Source organism: Pimephales promelas, chromosome 17, assembly GCF_988280905.1.
Source record: "Pimephales promelas chromosome 17, fPimPro1.hap1.1, whole genome shotgun sequence".
Lineage (NCBI taxonomy): Eukaryota > Metazoa > Chordata > Actinopteri > Cypriniformes > Leuciscidae > Pimephales > Pimephales promelas.
Window position 1 is genome coordinate 12330512 of NC_142785.1, and position 10636 is coordinate 12341147.

General features: G+C 40.6%; 1 pseudogene; it reads right to left on the reverse strand.

The window, feature by feature from the left end:
• Positions 1-902: 902 nt before the first annotated feature.
• LOC148971472 (uncharacterized) lies at positions 903-3921 on the reverse strand (annotated as a pseudogene).
• Positions 3922-10636: the final 6715 nt, after the last annotated feature.

A 10636-nucleotide genomic window follows, 5' to 3' on the forward strand; every position in this document is an offset into this window, starting at 1 on the left:
ACGCATTTCTGATAAAGAGATAACAAAGTTATCTGGCATTCTGGATCTTCTTCAAGAGGGTGACGCAGTGATGGTGGACAAAGGTTTTTTAATCAAAGACCTTTTGGATGAAATTCATGCCACACTAGTTATCCCACCCTTTCTTGACTCAAGTGGGCAGTTCAGCAATGAGGAACTTGTACGCACACAAAACACTGCTCGTTTGAGAATCTACATTGAACGGGCTATTCGACGGATAAAGGAATTTCAAATTTTTCGGGTGATTCCTCTGTCATTGGCTGGTTCTGTAAATCAGCTCTGGACAGTGTGTGCTTTACTCACAAATTTTCATGGTCCATTGTTTTGAGTGGACATTTAAAGGTCACAGACATATAGTGCACATGGATTAAAGTGATTTTATCTAGACAAATAAATTAAAACCTGTGTATGTAAAAACTTAATATTTTTTGTCTCCTTTTACATTTTATTTAGTGCCATGCTAGACACCTTTTTTAGAATTAATTTACAAGGGATAGTTCACCCAAAAACATTATAATGTCTATTTAAAAACAATAAACAAGATTTCTGCATTATATTTGCCTGTTTGATTTATTTGATCACATTTACACTGTAAAGCTACAAAAGATGAAAAATCATGTACATTAAAAAATTTTTGATTCACAGACAGAAGTAAATGACATAAGGTGAGTATTTAACAAAGATTACAATAATAGAACATTTCCGCATTCTGATGACTGTTTTGTTGGATCACACTTTAAAGCTGCCAAAGATGAAAAATCATTTACATTTAAAAAACTTTGATTCACAAACGCAAGTTAACGACATAAGGTAAGTATTTAACAAAGAGTACAACAATCGAACATTTTGATTGTTTGTTTGATTTGTTTTGGTTTTGATTCTGTTTACACTTTCTTCATGCACAAAGCAGGTAAGAAAAAAATGAAAAAGAAAAAATCAAGTTTGCTCTTCATTCCCTCCCATTCATCCCTGTTGAAATACACTCACCAGCCACTTTATTAGGTACACCTGTCCAACTGCTCGTTAACACTTAATTTCTAAGCAGCCAATCACATGGCGGCAACTCAGTGCATTTAGGCATGTAGACATGCTCAAGACAATCTCCTGCAGTTCAAACCGAGCATCAGTATGGGGAAGAAAGGTGATTTGAGTGACTTTGAACGTGGCATGATTGTTGGTGCCAGAAGGGCTGGTCTGAGTATTTCAGAAACTGCTAATCTACTGGGATTTTCACGCACAACCATCTCTAGGGTTTACAGAGAATGGTCCGAAAAAGAAAAAACATCCAGTGAGCGGCAGTTCTGTGGGCGGAAATGCCTTGTTGATGCCAGAGGTCAGAGGAGAATGGCCAGACTGGTTCGAGCTGATAGAAGGGCAACAGTGACTCAAATAACCACCCGTTACAACCAAGGTGGGCAGAAGAGCATCTCTGAACGCAGAGTACGTCGAACTTTGAGGCAGATGGGCTACAGCAGCAGAAGACCACACCAGGTGCCACTCCTTTCAGCTAAGAACAGGAAACTGAGGCTACAATTTGCACAAGCTCATCGAAATTGTACAATAGAAGATTGGAAAAACGTTGCCTGGTCTGATGAGTCTCGATTTCTGCTGCGACATTCGGATGGTAGGGTCAGAATTTGGCGTCTAAAACATGAAAGCACGGATCCATCCTGCCTTGTATCAACGGTTCAGGCTGGTGGTGGTGGTGTCATGGTGTGGGGAATATTTTCTTGGCACTCTTTGGGCCCCTTGGTACCAATTGAGCATCGTTGCAACGCCACAGCCTACCTGAGTATTGTTGCTGACCATGTCCATCCCTTTATGACCACAATGTACCCAACTTCTGATGGCTACTTTCAGCAGGATAATGCGCCATGTCATAAAGCTGGAATCATCTCAGACTGGTTTCTTGAACATGACAATGAGTTCGCTGTACTCAAATGGCCTCCACAGTCACCAGATCTCAATCCAATAGAGCATCTTTGGGATGTGGTGGAACGGGAGATTCGCATCATGGATGTGCAGCCGACAAATCTGCGCCAACTGTGTGATGCCATCATGTCAATATGGACCAAACTCCCTGAGGAATGCTTCCAGCACCTTGTTGAATCTATGCCACGAAGAATTGAGGCAGTTCTGAAGGCAAAAGGGGGTCCGACCCGTTACTAGCATGGGGTACCTAATAAAGTGGCCGGTGAGTGTAGATGCGTTCAATGTGGTGATCATTTTTACATTTTACAAAAAAATCACACCATGTAAACCCACTAATCCCCATTTGTCCACAAACTTGATAGTACTCGTGGGTTTTTTTAAAGTGTAGTTCCCTGCTGCACTTCTCAAATATGAGCAGTCTTTGAAGCTGTCTTTGTTCGGGCATTTTATCTCAAGAAGTCCATGGACTGGATCAGCTGCCAGGTCAACTACTTTTATGTCAGGAGAGGCTCCTAGATGTGGGGCATGGTGATTAATTATTAAGCCACAAGGGAACACCTTGTTTCCAGTGAGTTTTTCATAGTCTGCAGCAGCAACAGGTTCAAGTTGTATGCCTCTTTTCATTGCTTTTGTTTGAACTGTTTGTTTCGAGGTCATGTTAGCAGCTAACTTTTCAAAGTCTTTGACTCTAGAACAGACTTGCTTGAAAGATGTTGATGTAATCCTCTCTGCACGTAGTCGATGCCAAGTGGTGCTGCTTTAGTCCCTGGTTCCACTTTCCAGATGTAGTGATTCCTCTGGTGTAATTATCAACCCTCCATAGAAATCATGTTCTCTCTGGTTTAAAACAGTTCTGTAAGAGAGTGGTTGTGGAGGCAGAGGCAGTGTAGGGTGCTCTTCAAAGGACACTGTCTGCTGGGGTAACTGGTAGGTTAAAACAGACCCTAAAGGTAGCTCACCAAACGCTGTGGAGACCTGTTCTTTCTGTTGCTTTCCAGCTGTTAATAATTTTAACAGCTTCTGCTTCCTAATGTTTTTAGGTTTTCCCTTAGTTTATCTTCAAATTCATTACAGGGCAAGGGAAGTGGGACTGGGCAATAAACATTTGGGAGAATTCCAGCACTCGTTCGGTTAACTCTTTGGGGATTTACATTTGGCGGTTTTACTTTGGAAACTGATACTCTGCTGATTGACTTTGGCTTCAGTCCTAATGTTCTTGATGGCACATGCCATGTTTGAGGCAAAGAGGTTTTACTTGTACTGGGTGGTACAGATTTGTGCCCCATTTTTAGGTAGTGAGCCAGTGTGTACAGTAGTCCCAGTAAGTGGTTGCAGTGCCCCAATACTGCTTTACAAGTGCAGTGGGTGTCTTGGATATATGGGCTTTCTGAAGACAGATCCACCTGCAAAAAAAAAAAAAAAAAGCAAAAAACATTGTTAGTAACAAAGTCGGTATTATCACTGAAGGGGTGGATTCTTGAAACATTTCAGAACTTGCTAAACACCAGTGTTTTCCAGAGTAATGACTTAGGCTACTAATACAATTGATAACCCATGAACATTTCCTGTTTGTTTTCCAAACAACAGTTGGAGACACTTCAGTTCTAACCAATATTAACGCGACTGTCATAACGCTATTATCCAAATGTGGAACTTTTTATAATTTTAATGGAGAAGTTAAAATAGTAAAACAGGAAAAATATATATATAATCACCTGTACATTCTGTAATGACGCGTTACACCCGAAACATCTGGTATTTAGTATGCACCAACACAAAAAGTTTAAAAGAAAGAACTAAAACCTTGAACTTCATATGAACCATCCAGAACATGGAGGTTGCAGAACATTACACAAAACGAACTAAAACCTTGAACATCATATTAACCATCCTGAACATGGAGGTTGCAGAACATAGCACAAAAAATATACAGAATACCTTCATGGTGTAAGGTACCTCGTTCTTTCGCATCGAGCGAAAGGACCGGGCCCTAACGATACAGCCTGCTACGTTTCTCTTCACTGTAAACCACAGGTATCACATACAGCAAATACCACAGTTAACTTAACTGTTTTTGAATTGGAATATTGTCATCACCTATAACGTTACAGTCGATAACAGTTACACATCTCAGCATCATTTTACTAGCCCGTTCGGCAATATTAGCTCTGACATCTCGCTAAGCTAACCGCACAAGAAAGCCGAAAAAAGTACATTTTACCATCAACATCGTGAATATACCCCTCAATCCAATTGCTGTATCCCTTCAGGAGGATGGACCTCGGTCTTTGTTCGCCCATGACTCCACTATGTTGATAGTAAGAGGAGGAACAAACGTTAGATTGCTAGTCCACACGTCCATGTCCGGTTGTTGATATTTCCTCTTTACCCTCACAGCCTCGTTCTGGAATCAAAATGGCGTCCGACTGAATAAGGCGAATTAAACGGGCCCCGGTACTGAATTTTGAAAGACCACTGTATCGATAAGCTCGGACGTTATCGGTTCTGCTGTCGGTACTGGAGAAATTAAGTAAATACACGCAAGTTGGGCTACTATTTATTATTCCTATAAAGAGGTTACCTTGAACATGTTTATATCGCCAGCCATTTCTATATGTAAACTATATTTTTATTAAACCATTTGTCTGTGATGCAAATTTGCAATTCGCAGTTCAGAAGAGAGAGAGAAGAGAGAGAGCGATCTCTCACGCAAAGCCACAGCACGCGCAACACGACAGCCCTTGCTTAATGAGTGACAACCAGGACAGAACTAAACATTCAACGTGGTTACACTTTAGATCTGGGATATTATTCTAATATATTTTGTATTTCGGCTTCCAAAGATTATAAAAAGAAGATATTTGAGATAAAACCGTTAAAAAACGAGACGATCTGTCCAGCTTAACTTCCTTACTTCACAGCACTGCGGAGCGCTGTCAGTTCTTCCTAAAACCCAAACGTAACCGTCAGAATCAGCACGATCAGCGATTGTTGCAAAATGCTGTCTTCTACTGTTGCAAGATCAAAAAGGCTATTAAAAACACAAAAACCTGCGCAAGAGACGCGGTGCGCGCTACGAAACGGACTGCAACGAGACAAGAAAATTAGCCTATACTTGGGCTTTGTGCGTCCTTAACTATCAAATATACATATAAATGTCAAAATGACCAATTCTGAGATTCACTTAAACACAGTTTATTCACTTAAACACAATTATGTATTAAATGGACGTAAATAAAAGGGAGAAAATTATGGTGCATCAGTCCCCATTATCTGCACTCGGTCTTAAAGGGGCAGCAGTCTAATAGCCTAAACCTGCTGACGATTCAGCCATTAATGCAAATCAAACAACAAAAGGCAGAGAAAATCACTCACAGTTTTTGAATGAGTAACTTTAGATTTAATAAGCATTATTCTATTTATGATAAACTATACAGTGCTATTTTATATTTGATTACTAGGTTTCTTTTCAGACAGAAACAATTACCTGAAAAGATATGTTAGTAGACCTTCCTGAAATTAAAGCACTTTGTATATAATTTGTATCTTTGATTAATTGTATTCTTGTGTTTGTACTTGTTTTTTTCTTATGTGTCCTTTTTGTATAAACAAAAAAAGCCTGCACACTGCTGCATAACAAAAAGATATTTTTCTTCGTTTTGCTTTTTCTATTTTACATTTCCAAATATAAAGTTTTATTATGTTCTTAATTCTTAAAATAAATAAATAAATGCTTAGGGCACCAAAATGGCTAGCAGCGGCACTGTGTATTCCTCATGCATAATGTCAACCAATCATTTTTTTAACTCTTCCCTGAACTGAAATGTAGTAGTGGGCTGTATTTCCACACGACTTACATCAGGTTCAAGCACACACACACACACACACACACACACACCGCGAGTTATTCATCTATTGCAGTTTGGCTGGTGGTAATGTTGCCCGCCCACATACCGCCTCCCATGGCCGAAACTGGTATTACGACACCTGCCGGGCCGGGGCTAGTAATTTAGCATGCTAATTTATGTTTATATCTCGGCAGCACTATAACTTGTCAGTTTTTTAATTACATCATTGCACTTATTTCTTCTCATTCTTTTGATGCGTGTAGCTAATTTTTTGGATATTTAAACCTCAATTATTACATATGGCACCTTTAAGTGCTTTGTTCTAATCGCACTATTGAATAGTGTCTGTAAACTACACAAAGACTGTTTAAATATGAAATGCGCGCACAGACAGACGCTCATGCGCTTTGTTCATTCACTTGCGCTCCTAGTACATTAGTAAGACTATATAGACTAGCCTACTGAGATTTGTTCTATACTCATCTTCCCAAAAAGACTGTTTAAATATGAATCGGATGTGTGAACGAACGAACGAACGAACGCAAAGATGCATAGCCTACAGACAAAATATATAGATTCTACTATAGTTTTTCCTATAACATAGACATCAAATAAGCTTTCGTTAGACAGTTTCTGCTCATATGTTAAATACATAGTATGTTTTGTTAAAAATAAACTAATCAAATGAAATGAAATGTCCATTATTATGCGTGTCTTTATCTCTATCAGGCGAGAATAGCCTAATTTTTACATGATGAGGGCCGCCCATTCACATATTGCCTTGGCAAACAAAAAATGTTTTTCAAATATAAACCAATTCATAGTTTTATGTGAAAGATTAGGAGGATGATTTTCACATCATTGTGAGGAAAAAAACTGGAGGCCACAACATCCATTTGTCAAAAGTTTTGTGAATGCATATGTAACCAGGTCAAAAGTTATCAAACCAATTACTGTACTGGTTAACTAATGCTCTAGGATAAGGGAAGTTACACCACAGACTGTTCCAGGGTTTTCTCATTAATAGATGGAATAGTACGCTAGCCCTTTAAGAAACGCGATGTGTGACATTCTGGAAGAATCGCGAGATTCTGCTGTGTACAGCGCGTGGTCACAACGTGATTTGAAGTGCGGCTCATGCGGTGGAGTGCTGAGGCCATTAGACGCCGATGTTACTGTTAAAATAACAAAAAATGCACATATAGTAACTTGGAAGTCTCTCTTAGTGTGTTGTGAGGATTGTGTGTTGTGCTGAGGGAACTTTGAAATTCTGTCGACTCGAGATGCATACCTATGTGGCAGGGGCGGCTCGCCCATAGAGGGCGCTGGGGCGCCGCCCTCCCTCCGACCTGTCTGTCTGTTTTTTTAATATATATTATAATTTATCATTTTGAAAAATAATCCGTGTTAATTATATGCTAATAATGGTTTTACTTTGAAAAGTGTTTTGAACTCACCAGAATGATATTTGCATTCACTTTCGTTACTTTTATCATGTTGGTGTAGTAGTATAGCCAATAGGCTGTCTTCTCAGGGCGCCAGTTCGCTCAGCCCCACAGTGCTGGAATTTAAGCCAATGGTTCCCCGGTTGCTATGCAAAAAAGTTTATATTTCGCCAATCAGCGTCGTCAAATTTTATGGATTGGGGGCGCTGAAAATATCGCCCACAGTATCAGATTAGGGGAGTGCACCGTGCACGCGCACCACGGGACATTTTTTTACCTCAGATGAGAGCAGAATGGCAGCGCCAGTGACGTCGAGTGGAAATAATGTAAAGTTAGTCATGGGAATTGACCTGTCTGTCTCTGTCACTCACTCACTCACACACACATAAACACTGTTTCACACACGTTTGATATTAAAATAGTTATAGGAATATTAATACCTGTGTGTTTGCTTTGTTTTTTTATGTTTTTAAGTTCTGAGCTAGGTTACTGTGTTTCATACTAGTTAAAATCAACTTTCTTCTCATACTTGGGTGTTATACCCTCAAGAATGTTGTCCCACTCTCTTTCAGAGCCTTTTCTCTCTCTCTTTCTCTAGTATCAACACATTGTTATCCATTATCCAATTGTCAATTTGTCAAAAATATGTAGTCTACAGCTGGGGATTGATTAAACTAGATTGTTGTATTACCTATTATTTTTTGTATTACCTATATTATAATTTATCAATATTATGCGTTTGCACTTTTTCTGTCAGCACACAGAGCATAATAAACATGCAACTTGTTCATTATCATTAACTGTCAAACTGTTATTATTATTATTGTATTATTTGACCATTGGTATTGACTGGTTTAAGTTATTTTATTGGTATAGGTAAGGGCATGGCCTAAGGCCTAAAATGCACCAGAATGCAGGAAATCACATCTACTAAATTCAAAATTTTCTGGGGGGGGACCCCCAGACCCCCCGCTTATTCAGCCCCCCCTCAAATATTTTTCACCAGCCGCCACTGCTATGTGGAGAAATCCGATCGACAATAAATCTCGAAGCAGGGGAGAGGAGTATTCTTAAGGCCTCCTGAGTGTTTCCAGGCCGAGTGTGAAGCAACAGAGTGAGTGTTGTTAATTAATTAATCCTAAAAAAAGTGTTTGCTGCTTATACGTGTGTTTATGGCAATCTGTTGATTGTTAAATAAGTGTTATACTGTGTTTATTGCTGTTTCAGAAGGAGAATTGAGTTCAGCATTCAATGTGACAGTGTGTACATGCTATAAAGTGTGTTGATGAACAGTAAGTTTAATTTGATTATTATAATAAGAGTCATTTGATTATTTCTTTGTGGAATATTAGAATGTTAATTCACAGTGATTTATATTTAGTGGATGTTAGCCATTGTAATGATTAGAATGTATTAATGTTACTGGGAAATGTAACTTCATTTTTACATTTTTCATGCATCTTTTATGTAAGATAAGCAGCTTTATTTGGTATTCTGTGTTGACAAATCTTGTAACAATCTGTGTATGTGTTTTTCAGAATACGAGTCCACTATCGTTGTCTATGTTAATTAGATTCCAGTAGTTTATTTGTTAATGTGGTGACTGAGAACAGAAAGACAAGAGAGACTAGAGTTGATAACAAAATATCTTTATTGATTCCAACCAATGTAACAAGCTTTCCTGTCTAGTATCACATATTTGCATAGTTAACGCTGCGCTGTTTCAAGTGCAGTCTGGAATAAACGATCCCACAGATAATTTAAATCCCCGTGTCTAGTGTTGTCACTAATATTCACACCAGGCCACAGAGAATTTTGGTACCAGGAGTGGGGTTCCATTGCTAGTGTAGATAGGATAGCACTAAAACATAGACAACGGTAGTGGGAGAAACTGGTCGTGTGCTGACGCCTGGGAGTTCGACGGTGTGGAGTGTGACGTGCCTGGAGGGTCTGCGGAGAAGCAAGGGACCAGCTTTGGGAACGCAGACGGGTGCCTAATCGTCGACAACGAATTGGCCCTTCAGGTTGGCTGGCATTGACTGTGACTGTTTCTGACTCAGAGCCATTAGAAATAGGGACATTGCAAGAGCATGGACCAGGACGACGATGTGCCAGCTGCTCGGGCTGGAGCCAGCCGGGACGTGGACCATGCTGGGGCTGCGGGTCATGAGGATGAGGGTAATCCTGTAGCAGAACTGAAGTCACAAATTCTGGAGTTAGGTCGAAGACACGACCAAGTAATGTCAACCCTGGCTAATATGAATAATGCTACTAGGTCGTATGTTTATATTCCAAGGGAACGTCAAATTGTGCCATTCAGTGGTGATCATGTTAAAGATGGTCAATCTGTAGATGAGTTCATTGACGAGGTTGAACGTGTAATTCGGGCAAGGGGGTTGAATACTGATGACCAGTTGGATTTCATACTTTCCCATTTAAGAGGTTCAGCCTTAGACGAAGTCAAACTGTGTATGGGGGGGGAGACCAAACAACCCAGTGATCTGTTTTCATATTTGAGGGGGGCCTTTAGGGAGAAACGCACTACCCCACAGTTGTTGCATGCTTTCTATGCACGTAGACAGCTAGAGGGGGAAGACATCCGTGACTTTTCTCATGCTCTCTCCCAACTTCTTAACTTTGCTCTCCAGCAGTCTAATAATGCTGTGTCTGACCCCCAACTCGCATTAAGAGATCAGTTTATCGAAGGCATAAGAGATGCAACCCTACGTAGAGAGCTGCGCAAGCTTGTCAGAGAAAAGCCTCAGTCTACCCTATTTAACGTCCGTGAGGAGGCCATGATGTGGGCTGTGGAGGACCGACCCCGTGGAGCTAATGTGGCCAGGAGTCGAAACATCATGAGTACATGTTCCGAAGGGATGTCAGAACCTTCAAATCCGGTCAGTTCTGCACAAAGTGACATGGTTGGGGCTCTGCAGGAGGTAGTCAAGATAATCACTCAGCAGGGTAAAGCGATTGGAGAACTCACTAATGCGGTCCGTGAACTCACTGTACAGAAGGTTGGGTCGAGTGGTAACACGATTGGCAATCCCAGAGTCAAGCCCAAGTATACAGATGATGGCCAACCTATCTGTTTGAGGTGTGAAGGAGTGGGACATATAGCTAGACATTGTCCTGCACCTCGTGGTTTCAAGGGTCAACCCACTGCCACCCAGAGTTCTACGGTACAGGGAAACGGTGTCCCTCCGTTGCGGTGAGCCGAGCAATACGAGGGAAACCAGAAGGCTCGGGATGCAGTACGTTAACGAAAGAACGGTTCTTGGAGCGTGCTTTTGGCAGGTGCCCTGAAGTTGATATTTGCATTGGGGGTGTCCCAGTAAGATGTCTGCTAGACACAGGAAGTAATGTGAGTACCCTAACAGAAAGCTTCTTTAG